The sequence below is a fragment of the Sorex araneus genome, chromosome 2, assembly GCF_027595985.1.
Source record: "Sorex araneus isolate mSorAra2 chromosome 2, mSorAra2.pri, whole genome shotgun sequence".
Classification (NCBI taxonomy): Eukaryota; Metazoa; Chordata; class Mammalia; order Eulipotyphla; family Soricidae; genus Sorex; species Sorex araneus.
The window spans coordinates 136615486-136633975 of NC_073303.1; the positions used below are offsets into that span (position 1 = coordinate 136615486).

The window sequence follows — 18490 nt, forward strand, 5'->3', positions numbered from 1 at the left end:
ATTAGAGATATAGTACAGTTGGCAGGGTGCTTGATTTCACAATCCCCAGCACCGCATATGATCCTTCAAGTCCCGCAAGGAGTGATTCTTAAGCACAGAGCCAGGAGTAAACCCTGAGTACCACTGGGTGTGGCCCAACTCCTCCCCCCCCCCCCGGAGAAATTTGGGAAAAGCTCCAACATCTGAAACAGGAAAACGTATTGTTAAATAACTACTGGATGAAAGAGGAAATAAAAGATAAAATTAAAAGATTTCTTGAAATGAGTAAGAAAGAAGGCACAAACTATCAGAATCTATGGTACATAATAAAAACAGTATTAAGGGGAACATTCTTGGTAATTTAGGCAATGAAAATAGATGCAAAAGTGCTAAACAAAATCTTAGTGAAACAAATCCAACAATATATCAAAAGGAGTCAATGTCACAATAAACTGGAATTTATTCCAGGGATGCAAGGGAGTTTAATACATGCAGATCAATTTATGTAATGCATTATATAGACAAAAGGAAAGATTAAAATATTATTATTATTTTAGTGAATGCATAGGAAGATTTTAACAAAATTCAATATCCATTAATGATAAAAATAATAACCTTCAAAAGAATAGGTATTGAAAGAGTATTTATCAAGATTGTAACATAATTTATAACAAACCCACAGTTAGCACCACACACAATGGTGAAAAACTGAAAGTGTTCTCCCAGAGGTCAGACATAAGGCAAAGATTTTCTGCAATTCTTCTATATAGTTTTTGAAATCCTCATCACAACAATTAGCAAGAAAAACAAATGAGTAAGATCTAAACTGGAAAAGAAGTAAAAATGTCATTATTTTCAAATTACATGATAATATACATTGAAGATTCTGAAGATTACTGAAAATGTCTTAGAAAAATAAACCAACATAGCAAGGTAAAAATTACAAAATCAGGGGCTGGAGTGATAGCACAGTGGGTAGGGTATTTGCCTTGCATGCAGCTGACCTGGGTTCAATTCCCAGCATCCCATATGGTCCCCCAAGCATAGACAGGAGTGATTCCTGAGTGCATAAGCCAGGAGTAACCCCTGTGCATCACCAGGTGTGACTCCATAAGCAAAAACAAAAAGCTTTTCTGCCCCTTAACTTCTCAGCCGTTGGTGCCCGCGCACTATGCGCACGGCCCCCGAACCCATCTCCAGCCAGTGGCCAGCGGACAGGGACTCCGCCCCTCACCACAGCTCAGCTTGCATCTCCTGCTTCCTCATCCAGATGCGCTGCCCCTTTCTCCCCCTGAGCTTCCCAGCTGTCAGTGCCCGTGGAGCCCAGGACCCATCTCCAGCCAGTGGCCAGTGGCCAAAAGGGAAGTGGCCTCTTTGGAAGTGGGCGTGGCCCCGCTGCAGTGGGCATGGTCGCTGGGAGCAGCGGCTGCTAACGCAGCCGCAGTTATTTTCCCCTTTACTAGTATCCTTGAAGTCGCAATCCCCATTAACTAACTTTTTGGAGATCTCCCCAGTTACCTCAAACACAAAAGACTAAATTAGCCACTAGCATATTCCAATTGCACCAAAATATCAAATACTCAGGGAAAGAAAGATTAGCGTTAGTGAACTGGAAGGTCCCACCTCTGTACAACAGCGACAGCATGAAGAAATAGTGCAAATCCCCACAGCAAGGAGAAGATGAAGAAAAGAGTCCAGAAACCTCTGTCGGAGTTTCCCACAAATGTGATCTCTCTGATAAAGAATTCAGAAAAGAAATTCTTAGAATGCTCATCAAACTTAAAGAAACCGTGGAGCAGTCAGCAAAAAAATTACGGGAAAAAATGAGAGCAAAAATAGGAAAGCTACATTCAGAAATGTCACGAATAAAAGACACTGTAGACGAAATGAAAAACACAGTTGGATCCCTCAACAGTAGAATGACTGCAGCTGAAGAGAGAATTAGTGAGCTTGAAGATGAGCAACAGAAATTCCATAGGCTACAACAAACAATTGGAAAAGATCTTAAGATAGCTCTAGGGCAAATCAGAGACCTAGGGGATGATGCCAAGAGGAATAACATAAGAATCATTGGAGTTCCAGAAGGACAGTTTTCCCTAACGAGAAAACCACAGTTGAAGAAATCATTGCTGAAAAGTTCCCAGAACTGGATAAGGCAGATGTTCAGGTCCTAGGAGCCAGAAGGGTGCCAGCTAGAAGGGACCCTAATAAAAAGACTCCAAGACATATCATAGTCAGAATGATGGATGCCATGGATAGGGACACAATACTGCAAGCAGCAAGGTCAAAAAAGAAATCACATACAAATATACCCCTTAGATTCACAGCAGACTTATGAGAGGAAACCCTCCAAGCCAGAAGACAATAATGGGATATAGTGAAAAAACTCAATGCAATGAACGCCTGACCACAAATACTTTATCCGGCTAAGCTCTCACTCAAACTCGAAGGAACCATACACAATTTCATAGACAAACAACAACTAAGGAACTTCATAGACTCAAAACCAAGCTTAAAAGAAGGACTAAAGGGGCTTTTGTAAGACAAGAAAAAACCCTACAAGAACAACAAACCCCACAGAAAGATGACACAAAACCCCATGACAATAATCTCTCTCAATGTCAATGGCCTAAATGCACCAATTAAAAGACACAGAGTGGCAAAATGGATTCGGAAACAAAACCCAACATTCTGCTGCCTATAAGACCTTAACAGTCAGAACAAACATAGACTCAAAGACAAAGGATGGAAAACAATCCTACAAGCAAACAGCTCCCTCAAAAAAGCTGGAGTTGCCATACTAGTATCCAACAACATAGATTTCAGGTTGAAAAAGATTAGAAGGGACAGTGAAGGTCACTTCCTATTTATCAAGGGATATGTACAACAGGAAGAAATCACACTATTTAACGTATATGCACTTAATGAACGACCAGCTAAATACTTAAAACAAGTCCAGTGCACACGGAACATTTTCCAAAATAGACCATGTACTAGGCCACAAAACATACCTCAATAGAATCAGAAAAATAGAAATTGTATCAACTACCTTCTCAGACCACGATGCACTGAAGATAGAAGCTAACCACATGCAGAGCCAGAGAATCAAAGCAAACACCTGGAAATTAAACAGCTCAGTGGGTCAGGAAGGAAATCAAGGAAGAAATCATGAGATACCTCGAAACAAATGAAAATGAAGACACAAGCTACCAGAACCTATGGGACGCAGCTAAAGCTGTGTTAAGGGGAAAATTTATAGCTCTGCAAGCATTCCTTAGGAAGGAAGAAAGGGCCTACGCAGATAGCTTGACTTCACAGCTTAAGGCCTTAGAAGAGGACCAGAAAAAGGAGCCCAAAACAGACCGAAGGAAGGAAATAATGAAAATTAGAGCAGAAATTAATGACATGGAAACCCAGAAAACAATCCGAAAGGTCAATGAAACCAAGAGCTGGTTCTTTGAGAAAATAAACAAGATTGATAAACCACTAGCAAGACTCACAAAGAAAGAGAGAGAGAAAACCCTAATAAACCGAATCAGGAATGAAAAGGGGGACATCACAACAGAAACCAATGAAATTCAAAAGATCATCAGAGACTACTTTGAAAGTCTATATGCCACAAAACAAGAGAACCTAAAAGAAATGGATGAATTCCTTGACTCCTACAATCTCCCAAGACTGAACCAAGAAAACTTGGAATTCCTGAACAGACCCATTAATATCAAGGAAATTGAAACTGTAATCAAAAGTCTCCCCAAAAACAAAAGCTCAGGTCCAGATGGATTCACTGGCGAATTCTTCCAAACATTTAAAGAAAACTTGTTGCCAATTCTCCTCAAGCTTTTCCAAGAAATTGAAAAAAACGGGAACTCTCCCAAATAGTTTCTATGAAGCACTTATCTCCCTAATACCAAAAGCAAACAAAGACACCACTAAGAAAAAAATTATAGACCAATAGCCCTGATGAACACCGATGCAAAGATCCTCAACAAAATATTAGCAAATAGGATCCAACAACTCATCAAAAAGATCATACACCATGACCAAGAGGGATTCATCCCGGGGATGCAAGGATGGTTTAACATTCGGAAATCAATTAACATAATCCATCATATCAACAAAAGTAAAGATTAAAACCATATGATCATATCAATAGATGCAGAGAAAGCATTTGACAAGATCCAACATCCGTTCATGATGAAAACCCTCACCAAAATGGGTATTGGAGGAACTTTCCTCAAGATAGTTGAAGCCATCTACCACAAGTCTATGGCAAACATTAATCTCAATGGGGAAAAACTAAGGGCCTTTCCTCTAAGATCAGGGACAAGACAAGGATGCCCACTCTCACCACTTCTATTCAACATAGTCCTGGAAGTACTTGTGATAGCTGTTAGATATGAAAAAGATATCAAGGGCATCCAGATAGGAAAGGAAGAAATAAAACTCTCACTATTTGCAGATGATATGATACTATATCTAGAGAAGCCTAAATCCTCTACTAAGAAACTCTTAGAAACAGTAGATTTGTACAGTAAATTTGCAGGCTATCAAATCAATACCCAAAAATCCATGGCCTTCCTATATGCAAACGATACACAGGAAAGGAACATGAAAAAAGCTATCCCATTCACAATCATGCCCCAGAAAATCAAGTACCTAGGAATCAGCTTGACTAAAGAAGAAGAAGACCTCCATAAAGAAACCTACAAGACGCTACTCCATGAAATAAAAGAAGACTTGAGGAAATCTAAACATATCCCCTGCTCATGGTTAGGGAGAATCCACATTGTCAAAATGTCAATACTCCCAAAAGCATTGTACAGATTCAACGTAATCCCTATAAAGATACCCATGACATTCTTCAAAGAAATGGATCAAGCAATCCTGAAATTCATATGGAACAACAAACACCCATGGATTGCGAAAACAATTCTTGGGGAAAAGATGATGGGAGGCATCACCCTCCCCAACCTCAAACTTTACAAAGCGGTAATAATCAAAACAGCATGGTACTGGAACAAAGGCAGAGCCACAGACCAATGGAACAGAGTGGAGTATCCCACACAATCCCAAATGTATGACCATCTAATCTTTGATAAGGGAGCAAGAAATGTGAAATGGAGCAAGGAAAGCCTCTTTAACAAATGATGCTGGCACAACTGGTCAGCCACATGCAAAAGAATGGGCTTAGACCTCGACCTGACACCGTGCACAAAAGTCAGATCAAAATGGATTAAAGACCTCAACATCAGACCACAGTTCTTAAGATACATTGAAGACATGGTTGGCAAAACCCTCCATGATATTGAAGCCAACGGTTTCTTCAAAGATGACACGCAACTGACCAACCAAGAGGAAACAGAGATCAACAAATGGGACTACATTAAACTAAGAAGCTTCTGCACCGCAAAAGATACAGTGACCAGAATACAAAGACAATCTACAGAATGAGAAAGGATATTCACCCAATACCCATCAGATAAGGGGTTGATATCAAGGGTATATAAGGCACTGGTTGAACTCTACAAGAAGAAATCATCCAACCCCATCAGAAAATGGGGCGAAGAAATGAACAGAAACTTTTCCAAGGAAGAGATACGGATGGCCAAAAGGCACATGAAAAAGTGCTCTACATCACTAATCATCAGGGAGATGCAGATCAAAACAACCATGAAATACCACCTGACACCACAGAGACTGGCACACATCCAAAAGAACAAAAGCAACTGCTATTGGAGAGGATGTGGTGAGAAAAGGACCCTTCTACACTGCTGGTGGGATTGTTGACTGGTTCAGCCCTTCTGGAAAACAATATGGACTCTTCTCAAAAAATTAGAAATTGAGTTCCCATTTGACCCAGCAATATCACTACTGGGAATATACCCCAATGATGCAAAAAAGTATAGTCGAGATGACATCTGCACTCATATGTTCATCACAGCACTGTTTACAATAGCCAGAATCTGGAAAAAGCCTGAGTGCCCGAGAACAGTTGACTGGTTAAAGAAACTCTGGTTCATATATACAATGTAATACTATGCAGCTGTTAGAAAAAAATGAAGTCATGAACTTTGCATATAAGTGGATCAATATGGAAAGTATCATGCTAAGTGAAATGAGTCAGAAAGAGAGAGACAAACATAGAAAGACTGCACTCATCTGCGGAATATAATATAACAGAATAGGAAACTAACACCCAAGAATAGTAGAAATAAGTACCAGTAGGTTGGCTCCATGGCTTGGAAACTGGTCTTACTTGCTGGTGGAAAAGGCAGCTTAGATAGAGAAGGGAACACCAAGTAAAATGTGGTTGGAGATCCCACTCGGGAAGGGAGATGCGTGCTGAAAGTAGACTAGAGACTGAACACAATGGCCACTCAATACCCCTATTGCAAACCACAACACCCAATTGGAGAGTGAGAGAGATCAAAAGGGAATACCCTGCCACAGAGGCAGGTTGGGGTGGGGGAAGATGGAGAGATGGGGTGGGGGGAGGGATACTGGGTTTACTGGTGGTGGAGAATGGGCACTGGTGGAGGGATGTGTCTGTGAACATTGTATGAGGGAAAAACAAGTTCTAAAATGTGTGAATCTTCAAACACGGAAAATCAAATCAAACACCTGGAAATTAAACAATTCAATGTTGAACAATGAGTGGGTCAGGAAGGAAATCAAGGAAGAAATCAAAAGATACTTAGAAACAAATGAGAATGAAGACACGAGCTACCAAAACCTATGGGACGCAGCTAAAGCCGTGTTAAGGGGAAAATTTATAGCTCTCCAAGCATTCCTCAGGAAGGAAGAAAGGACCCACATAGATAGCTTGACTTCACGACTCAAGACCTTAGAAAAGGACCAGAAAAAGGACTCCAAACCAGACCGAAGGAAAGAAATAATAAAAATTAGAGCAGAAATTAATGACATCAAAACCAAAAAAACAATCCGAAAGATCAATGAAACAAAGAGTTGGTTCTTTGAGAAAATAAATAAGATTGATAAACCGCTAGCAAGACTCACAAAGAAAGAAAGAGAGAAAACTCTAATAAATCGAATCAGAAATGAAAAGGGGGACATCATAACAGAAACCAGTGAGATTCAAAAGATCATTAGAGACTACTTTGAAGGTCTTTACGCCACAAAAAAGGAGAAGCTAAAAGAAATGGATGGATTCCTTGATTCCTACAATCTCCCAACACTGAAGAAAGAAGACCTGGAATACCTGAATAGACCCATCAATGTTAAGGAAATTGAAACTGTAATCAAAAACCTCCCCAAAAACAAAAGCCCAGGCCCAGATGGTTTCACTGGCGAATTCTTCCAAACATTTAAAGAAGACCTATTGCCTGTTTTCCTCAAACTTTTCCAGGAAATTGAAAAAACAGGAACTCTCCCAAACAGTTTCTATGAAGCACATATCTCCCTAATACCAAAAGCAAACAAAGACACCACTAAGAAAGAAAATTACAGACCAATTTCCCTGATGAACACCGATGCGAAGATCCTCAACAAAATACTAGCAAATAGGATCTAACAACTCATCAAAAAGATCATACATCACGACCAAGTGGGATTCATCCCAGGGATGCAAGGATGGTTTAACATTCGGAAATCAATCAACATAATCCAGCATATCAACAAAAGTAAAGACAAAAACCATATGATCATATCAATAGATGCAGAGAAAGCATTTGACAAGATCCAACATCCTTTCATGATGAAAACCCTCGCCAAAATGGGGTTTGGAGGAACTTTCCTCAAGATAGTCGAAGCCATCTATCACAAGCCTACGGCAAGCATTATCCTCAACGGGGAAAAACTAAGGGCCTTTCCTCTGAGATCGGGCACAAGACAAGGATGCCCACTCTCACCACTCCTCTTCAATATAGTACTGGAAGTACTTGCGATAGCTATTAGACAAGAAAAAGAGATTAAGGGCATCCAGATAGGAAAGGAAGAAATCAAACTCTCACTATTTGCAGACGACATGATACTATATCTAGAGAAGCCTAAAACCTCTACTAAGAAACTCTTAGAAACAATAGACTTATACAGTAAAGTTGCAGGCTACAAAATCAATACCCAAAAATCCATGGCCTTCATATATGCAAACAATGAGGCAGAGGAAAGGGACATGAAAAAAGCAATCCCATTCACAATCGTGCCCCAGAAAATCAAGTACCTCGGAATCAGCTTAACCAAGGAAGTAAAAGACCTTTACAAAGAAAACTACAAAACGCTACTCCATGAAATCAAAGAGGACATGAGGAAATGGAAACATATACCCTGCTCGTGGATAGGGAGAATCAATGTTGTCAAAATGGCAATACTCCCTAAAGCATTATACAGATTCAATGCGATCCCTATAAGTATACCCATGATATTCTTCAAAGAAATGGATCAAGCAATCCTAAAATTCATATGGAATAACAAACGTCCAAGGATAGCTAAAACAATTCTTGGGAAAAAGATGATGGGAGGCATCACCCTCCCCAACCTCAAACTTTACTACAAAGCAGTAACAATTAAAACAGCATGGTACTGGAACAAAGGCAGAGCCGTAGACCAATGGAACAGGGTGGAATATCCCTACACACAACCCCAAATGTATGATCATCTAATCTTTGATAAGGGAGCAAGAGATGTGGAGTGGAGCAAGGAAAGCCTCTTTAACAAATGGTGCTGGCACAACTGGACAACCACATGCAAAAAAATGGGTTTAGACCTTGACCTGACACCATGCACAAAAGTCAGATCAAAATGGATTAAAAACCTCAACATTAGACCACAAACCATAAGGTACATTGAAGACAAGGTAGGCAAAACCCTCCACGATATTGAAGATAAAGGTATCTTCAAACGTGACACGGAACTAAGCAATCTAGTAAAAACAGAGATCAACAAATGGGACTACATTAAACTAAAAAGCTTCTGCACCGCAAGAGATACAGTGACCAGAATCCAAAGACTATCCACAGAATGGGAAAGGATATTTACACAATACCCATCAGATAAGGGGTTGATATCAATGGTATATAAAGCACTGGTTGAACTCTACAAGAAGAAAACATCCAACCCCATCAAAAATGGGGCGAAGAAATGAACAGAAACTTTACCAAGGAAGAAATACGAATGGCCAAAAGGCACATGAAAAAGTGCTCTGCATCACTAATCATCAGAGAGATGCAGATCAAAACAACCATGAGATACCACCTCACACCACAGAGACTAGCACACATCCAAAAGAACAAAAGCAACCGCTGTTGGAGAGGATGTGGGGAGAAAGGGACCCCTCTTCACTGCTGGTGGGAATGCCGACTGGTTCAGCCCTTCTGGAAAACAATTTGGACGATTCTCAAAAAATTAGATATTGAATTCCCATTTGACCCAGCAATACCACTGCTGTGAATATATCCCAGAGAGGCAAAAAAGTACAATCGAAACAACATCTGCACATGTATGTTCATTGCAGTACTGTTTACAATAGCCAGAATCTGGAAAAAACCCGAATGCCCCAAAACGGATGACTGGCTGAGGAAACTTTGGTACATCTATACAATGGAATACTATGCAGCTGTTAGAAAAAAGGAAGTCAAGAATTTTGTAGTTAAGTGGATGGGCATGAAAAGTTTCATGCTGAGTGAAATGAGTCAGAAAGAGAGAGACAGACATAGAAAGACTGCACTCATCTATGGTATATAGAATATCATTGTGGGAGACTAATACCCAAGAACTGTATAAATAAGTACCAGGAGGTTGACCCCATGGCTTCGAGGCTGGCCTCACGTTCCGGGGAAAGGGCAACTCAGAGAAGCGATCACCAACTACATTGTAGTCGAAGGCCATGTCGGGGAAGGGAGTTGCGGGCTGAATGAGGGCTAGAGACTGAGCACAGCGGCCACTCAACACCTTTATTGCAAACCACAACAGCTAATTAGAGAGAGAGAACAGAAGGGAATGCCCTGCCACAGTGGCAGGGTGGGGTGGGGGGGAGATGGGATTGGGGAGGGTGGGAGGGACGCTGGGTTTACAGGTGGTGGAGAATGGGCACTGGTGAAGGGATGGGTTCCCGAACTTTGTATGAGGGAAGTATAAGCACAAAAGTGTATAAATCTGTAACTGTACCCTCACGGTGATTCTCTAATTAAAAATAAATAAGTTATTAAAAAAAATAATAAAATAAAATAAAATGTGTGAATCTGTATCTGTACCCTCATGGTGATTCACTAATTAAAGAATAAAATAAAAAAATAAATAAATTACAAAATTAATGCATAAAAATTTCCATATACCAATGCACTAGAAAAGAAAGAAATAAAAGACTCCATAAAAAGTGTCTTAAAACAAAAGACTGCACTTATTTGTGGAATATAGAACAACAGAGTAGCAGACTAATACCCAAGAATAGTAGTATATAATACCAGGAGGTTGGCTCCATAGCTTGGAAGCTGGCCTCACACGCTGGGGGAAAGTCATCCCAGATAGAGAGGGGAAAACCAAGTAATTTGTGATTGGAGACCCTGCGTGGGAAGGGAGATGCGTGTTGAAAGTAGACTAGAGACTGAACAGGATGACCACTCAATACCCTTATCTGGAACCACAACACCCAAAAGGAAAGAGAGATACCAAATTGGAATGCCCCGATACAGAGGCGGGGTGGGGTGGGGGGGATGGGACTGGGGGGGTGGGAGGGATACTGGGTTTATGGGTGTGAAGAATGGACACTGGTGGAGGGATGGGCTCTTAAACATTGCATGAGGGAAAAACAAGCACGAAAATGTGTGAATCTGTAACTGTACCCTCACTGTGACTCATTAATTAAAAAATAAATAAATTTGCAGATCAAAACAACAATGAGATATCATCTCACACCACAGAGACTGGCCCACATCCCCAAAAACAAAAGCAACCGGTGTTGGCGTGGATGTGGGGAGAAAGGGACTCACCTTCACTGCTGGTGGGAATGCCGACTGGTTCAGCCCTTTTGGAAAACAATATGGACGATTCTCAAAAAGTTAGAAATTGAGCTCCCATTTGACCCAGCAATACCACTCCTGGGAATATATCCCGGAGAGGCAAAAAGGTATAGTAGAAATGACATCTGCATTTCCATGTTCATTGCCGCTCTGTTCACAATAGCCACAATATGGAAAAAACCAGAGTGCCCGAAAACAGATGATTGGCTAAAGAAAATCTGGTATATTTACACAATGGAATACTATGTAGCTGTCAGGAAACATGAAGTCATGAAATTTGCATACAAGTGGATCAACATGGAAAGTATCATGTTGAGTGAAATGAGTCAGAAAGAAAGAGACAGACATAGAAAGATTGCACTCATATGTGGAATATAATGTAACTGAGAAGTACAAGTTGGCAACGATGCAACTTCTGGCAGATATCTCTCTGGACTTAGTTACTAAAATACTAAATTACAGAAACCCAAAACTGAGAGGCCGCTAAGTGTGGTCACTCGACCTCACACTTCTTCATCCTCAGCAATGGAAAACAAATTATCTAATGCTTCCTTTCAGCAGGTCTGACTTTAGGGGAGAGACTCTCCAAACAATAATAGTGAGTTTTTGTTGAAATATTGTATGCAATCAAAGTGAAAGTAAAGTGAAATTTATTAGTTACACAGGCGGGGGGGGCTTAGGGTGGGGGGGCTAGGGGCGTGGGGGGGTTTGGGGTGTGAGGGGGCGGGGTGGAGCTATACTGGGATTCTTGGTGGTGGAATATGAGCACTGGTGAAGGGATGGGTATTCGAGCATTGTATAACTGAGATTTAAACCTGAAAACTTTGTAACTTTGTAACTTTCCACAATAAAAAATTAAAAAAAAATAAATAAATTTAAATTAAAAAATAAAGCAACAGACTAATGTTCAATTAAAAAAAACATTTAAAAGCAACAACAAAACCCTTATTCACAAAGCTATGAAGACACAAGATATATTAAAGAAGAATATGCTTTGAATTACTGGGAAAAAGGTGCTTTGTAATAGTAGAGATTACATTTCATTTATATGTTTATTTTCTTCCCATTAAATGAGTGCTTTTCCATTTATGTAATAGCATTTTTTATAACAACTGAGTTTTTGTTTTTATCATTCACCTTGTGTGCAGTTTAGTAGATTCTATTGTTCTCAAAATGTTCATAAATGTCCTGTTAATATGTGTTCTATTATTTCAAAAAGTATTAATGTCTGATATGTATGACGGTAATTTGCAAGTTCACTGTTAATTCCCATTTTAAAAGCTTATTACAGGACTTTATAGTCTTTCTAGCTTCTTTTTCCTCTAGTAGGTCAATTTGTGTTTCAAATAGTGGTAGGTGGCAAATCAGATTTGTTGCTTTGTGTATACTCGGGTTATTGAAATGTTAAATCCTCCCTTTTGCAGAAAATCCCCTTGTGCTAATTTTGTTCTTTAATTTTCATCTTAAAATATTATTTTAAATATGATTTCAAGGAAATTGTTCTTATAATTGCTTGCCTTTGAAAAAATACCTTTTTAATTATTTTGTCCTCAGACATTATTACCTGTATTTAAATAAATGCTTTCATTTTATTTTTCAAAAAAAAAAACTTTTCTCAACAACAACAAAGTGTCTTAAAACAGTAAATACCTGGGAATCAACTTAACAAAGATATAACTTAAAAAATTGTAACTTGAAAACTTGAAAAAGTCATTGAAAGTAAAATAACACCAGGAAATGCAAAAATATCACCGTTTCAGTGAAAAAATTAACATGTTAAAATCACCATCCATATAAAATAATTATGTAAATTCAATGTAATATTTATTGAAATTCAGAGGACATTCTTCAAGAACTTATAATAAACGCTAACAAAATATGTATGGAATAATAAAACTCCCATACAGCCCAAGCCATTCTTAGAAAAAAAAACATGGAAGGTATTGCATTTCATCATCACTTATAGTGAGGGAAATGCAAGCCAAAATGACAGTGAGATATCATCTCATACCATGAGAATGGCACATATCAAAAAAGACTGAAAGTTACCAGCATTTTCACAGGAATGAAGTGAACTTTATTCACTGTTGGTGAGATGTTGTATAATTCAGACTTTATGGAATACAATATGGAGGTTTAGTCAAAATGTGAAAACTTGAATTCCCACCTAAAACAGAGATTCCACTTCTTGGCATATACTTCAAAACTTTAACTTGAAAAAAATAAGTGTGAAGTTATGTTCATTGCAGCACTAATTGCATACTTAGCTGTGGACAACCCAAATGTCAAGAGATAGGTATGTGCATAAAGACATTGTAAACACAATGGAATACAAAGTACACATTAGAAAAGAAAAAACCAAGCAGCTCATTGCAATTTGGATGAAACTGAAGAGTAACATGATAAGTGAAATAAATCAGAGGGAAAGAATACAGAGTAAATTACCTCTTTCTTCTGTAGTATATGAAGAAACAAAACAAGGAGATCATATCAATGATAACATATACCCTATCCAGGGACATCCTGGGTCATCACTGCCTGCTTCCCTCCACCCCCACATCTAAACCCAACCAGCCAGAAGTGACCCAAATGGACAGGCTGATATTCAAAATCATGAAACAACTCCCCTAATACCCAGGTCGGTCGGTAATGGAAGGTTCACCATTAGGTGTCAGAATACTTCCACAGCAATCCTGTTATCTAAGCGGAAGTAACTAGATTTATCCCTGCTTGCCAAATGAAATGCTCTCTCAGGGACATGGGAATGGTAAGAATGACAGATCATAAACAGAAGCCTCTTAAAACAACAAATCAGATCAATGTAAAATAACACATTGTATCAACACTCAGATACCGGGAATTTAAGGCTGAACTAACAGCACCCACAAAAAAAAAAAATAACCAAAGGTTAATGGGTTATTAACAGAGGAATTCATCTGCAATTCCAGACAGGGGAAGAAGTCCAGGAAAATCTTTAACTTTAACAAAAATCTCAAGTCTCATAGAGGAGGGTCTTAAATCAATACTAAGAAATGGCAGTGAAAATCAAACAAGCGTTAGAAGAGAAATTCAATCATCTCAAGGAAGTATTGATTAAGAAGATCAAAGAGTACATATAAACTGAATTGAAGGAGTTGAGGAAAAAAATAGCAAGCCACAGCAGCAGAATTTACCTAGTAAAGAGGAGAACCACATCAGTGACATTGAAGGCAAGATATTAATCATCAGCAATAATGAAGTCTCAAAAGAAAAGAGAAATAGGTCAGCAAAGGATAATGTAAGATTCTTGATTTTTTTGTGTGGTTGGGCAACACCTGGCGATTCTCAGGGGTTACTGATGGCTTCTACTTTCTACTACCATTTGGAAGCTAGAGATCAAATTCCAGTCGATGTGTGCAAGGCAATCACCCTCTCTGTTATACTATAGCTCTGGCCCTGAGATTCTTGATGGATAACAGCAAAAGGAATACTTTACAAATTATAGGAATACCAGAAGGAGAGGAAAAAGATATAGAAGAATTACTGGTGGAAGAATAATTAAATACCTTCCCAGGTTATGGAAGGAAGCTTTTGCATAGATTGAAGAGACTCAAAAAATACCCCCCCCAAAAAAAGACTTAAAAAAAAAGGAGACTAAAACAAAAAGCCACCAAGACAAATTGTTATTGTCACTGTCATCCCATTGCTCATCGATTTGCTCAAGTGGGCACCAGTAATGTCGCCAGTGTGAGACTTGTTGTTACTGTTTTTGGCATATTGGATACACCATGGGGAGCTTGCCAGGCTCTGCCATGTGGGCTAGATACTCTGGGTAGCTTGCCAGCCTCTCCGAGAGGGGCGGAGAAATAGAACCTGGGTTGGCCGCGTGGAAGGCAAACGCCCTACCACTGTGCTATCGCTCCAGCTGATTTTAATGGTCATTTTGTTATTAAAACAACAATTTAAATACTGTTATTAAGATGGTAAGATCATTTTAATTTTAATTGTTATTTTAATTGTTACTGTTTTTAATTTTTATTTTAATTATTATTACATAATTGTTATTAAAATAACAATTTTAATATTGTTACTAAAATAGTAAAACCAAAAGACCAAAAACCAAAAGACAGACAGACCAAAAACCAAAAGACAGAGACAGACTGCTTGAAGTATCAAGAGAGAAGGAGAAACCTCAAATACAAGAATCACAACAGATCTCTCATGATTATCATGCAAGCAAGAAAAAAGAATCACAACCTCAAGAATCACAGCAGATTTCCCATGATTATCATGCAAGCAAGAAAAAAGTAGAATGATATATTCAAAGCACTGAATAAAAAAATCTTTCAACCTAGATTACACTACTCTGAAAATTTCTTATTTAGATTTGAGGGAGCAATAAAAACCTTTTCAGATGAACACTACCTGGCAAAATTTTCAACAAGTAAACCAATCCTGCAAAAACTACTGAAAGGCCCCTTTATAATTTTGCAAAAACAATGAAACCACACACACGTACAACAAAAATTGCCACATAGATATATACTATCAATAATTTCTCTGAATATCAATGGACTAAAAGATTCCTATAAAAAGACAAAAAGACTTAGAGTAGTTGAACAGATCAGGAAGAAAATCTGTTTGCTGCTTACAGAAAACACACAAACTCACAAGTTAAATACAGGTGTGAAAGGATGTAAAACAATCACACAAACTAATGGTAGACAGAAAAAAAGCTAGGATGGGTGTACTTATATCAGACCTAATAGCATTCAACCTAAAGAAAGTAATTAGACACAGAGATGGACACTACTTACTAGTTAAGGTAACAGTAGAACAAGAAGTACTAGTGCATATCAACTCTATGACCAAATGAAAGTACCCTCTCAGATAAAAATTCTGTGAAAGTAGAAATCAATCAAGAAAGAAATAGAAAGATTCTGTGAAATAGTACTGGAGTGATAATACAATGGGTAGGGCATCCTATATGTTTCCCCGAGAACTGCTAGGAGTAATTCCTAAGTGCAGAGCCAGGAGTAATCCTTGAGTATCTCTGGGTATGACCCAAAAAGGCCAAAAAATGAAATAAAATAATTTTTTAAAAAAGATTCTGTGAAATTAATGAAAATGGAAGTACAAGCTATCAGTATCTATGGGCTACAGCAAAAGCTGTTTTAAGAGGGAAATTTATAACAATGCAGGCTGACTTTAAGCTGGTTTTCTAAAGATGATAAATAAGATAGACAAACATTTACCTAGTCTCGTGAAGAAAAAAAAAGAGAGAACGTTCAAATAAACTGGATCAGAGATGAAAAAGGAGGAATTACAACAGATCCCTCAGGAAGCCAATGTACTACGAGAGGTTACTACAGACAGCTTTATGCTGTCAAACAGGAGGTCCTGGAAAAAATGAACATATTATTAGAATCATGTATCACTGTATCACTGTATCACCGTCATCCTGTTGCTCATCAATTTGCTCGAGCGGGCACTAGTAACATCTCCATTGTGAGACTTGCTGTTACTGATTTTGGCATGCCGAATATGCCATGGGTAGCTTGCCAGGCTCTGCTGTGCGGGCGGGATACTCTCAGTAGCTTTCCAGGCTCTCCGAGAGGAATGCAAGAATTGAACCCGGATCGGCTGTGTGCAAGGCAAATGCCCTACCCACTGTGCTATCACTCCAGCCCTAGAATCATGTAATCTCCCAAAATTGAATGAAGATGAAGTAGAAAGCTTGAACAGTCCTATCACAAGTAAATAAATAGAAACAGTAATGAAACATCTCCCCAATAACAAAAGTCACCATCCAGATGGGTTTACAGTGAGTTTTATCAAGCCTAAGAGAAGACTTACTGCTGATACTCCTTTAACTCTTTCAAAATATTGAAGAAACAGGAATTCTTCCTAACACCTGCTAGAAAACTTACATTACTTTCATATCAATGCTACTGATAAATATAGATGCAAAAATTCTCAACAAAATCTTAATAAACTGAATTCAACAGCACAGAAAATGAACCACACACTCCTATCTAGTAAATTCATCCCAAGGATGCAAAGATGGTTCAACATATTCAAATAAATTAACAAAATACAACACACAAGTACAAAGAAAGACAAAAATTATGCAATTATATTGATCAATACAGAGAAAGTTTTTGAGAAGATCCAGTATTCATTCATTATATAACCTCTCACAAAATAGGGATGGAAGGAACTTTCCTCAAGATAGTAAGAACTATTTATAACAAGCTCATAGCCAATATCATTCTGAACACTGAAAACATTCCTACTCAGATACAAAGTAAGAATATCCACTGTCTCTACCTTTATTTAATATAGTATTGGAAGTCCTAACAACAGTAATTAGGCAAAAAAAATAAAAGGAATCCAAAGAATTAAATTATCATTGCTTGCAGATGACATGATAACCTATATAGAAGACCTTAAAAAGCCCAAAACAAAACTCCTAGAAACAGTAAATCACTACAGAAAAGTGTCTAGCTACAAAGTTAACACATAAAATTGGTTACATCTTATATGCAAATAGTGAATCAGAGGAGATATATATATATATATATATATATATATATATATATATTTAGAGAGAGAGAGAGAGAGAGAAAGAGCCTATTCCGTTTAAAATCGTGTCCAAAAATTCAAAAGTCGAGAAATCAACCTAAGAAAAGAGGTGTGAGATCTATACCATGAAAACTTAAAATCACTCAAGAGATAAAAGATATTAGGAAATAGAAAAATATTTCATGCTAATGAATCACTTGTATCACTTGTCATCTCATTGATTTAGATTTGCTCGAGTGCTAGTGTAGCCCAATGGTATCTGCTCTCTTCAGGAGCACGAAGGGCCTCAAATCATTCATTCAGGGTTTTGATGAAGAAGTCTGACCACCTCCTAGGTGGACATCCCATGGAATCCAGTGAGTAACAGCTCTAGTCCAGCAGTAATCTCTGAATTGGATTACGTGTCCGGCCCATCTGATTTTTGATGCCTTGGCAAACAAGACAGCATCCCCGATTCTTGACCGTCAACGGAGGTTGGAACTCTGGATTCTTTCTCTCACTTGAGTGAAACATGATACTCTTAGCATAGCTCTTTCGATTCCTCTTTGGGAAACCCAAATCTATAGGGAGCCATTTTACAAGCCCGGCTCTTATCCTCTAGTCAAGCGGAGGCCTACTTGGGATTCCTGTAACAAGGTCACCACTGCTGACCTTACTGATCTTATCAGTTCGCCATTCCTCTCTCACTAGCCAACACCCATGCCTGATCTGCCCAATGCCCATGCCTGATCTGCATTTTACTATTGTTCCTATGGGGGTCCAAGCATGCATACCGCCCCCTCCCACCAAGAGGTATAAGTATTGTAACTGCTGTGAATAAACTCTCTTTCTCTCCTCCTCCTTCTGGCTCTGCGTCTCTTCATTCGGTTATGTCCCCTCCTTAGCCCCACAAAGGGTCCTCCCTGCGGGACAGGATGATGCCCGCAGGGGGACCCCACACAAATAGCATTCTCATCCTGTTTTTGTAGGGC

General features: G+C 38.7%; 1 protein-coding gene across 2 annotated transcripts in view; it reads right to left on the minus strand.

The window, feature by feature from the left end:
- The window catches only part of LOC101556968 (protein mono-ADP-ribosyltransferase PARP14), a 119631-nt gene that overhangs the window by 84864 nt on the left and 16277 nt on the right, over positions 1-18490 (minus strand). The window lies entirely within an intron of this gene.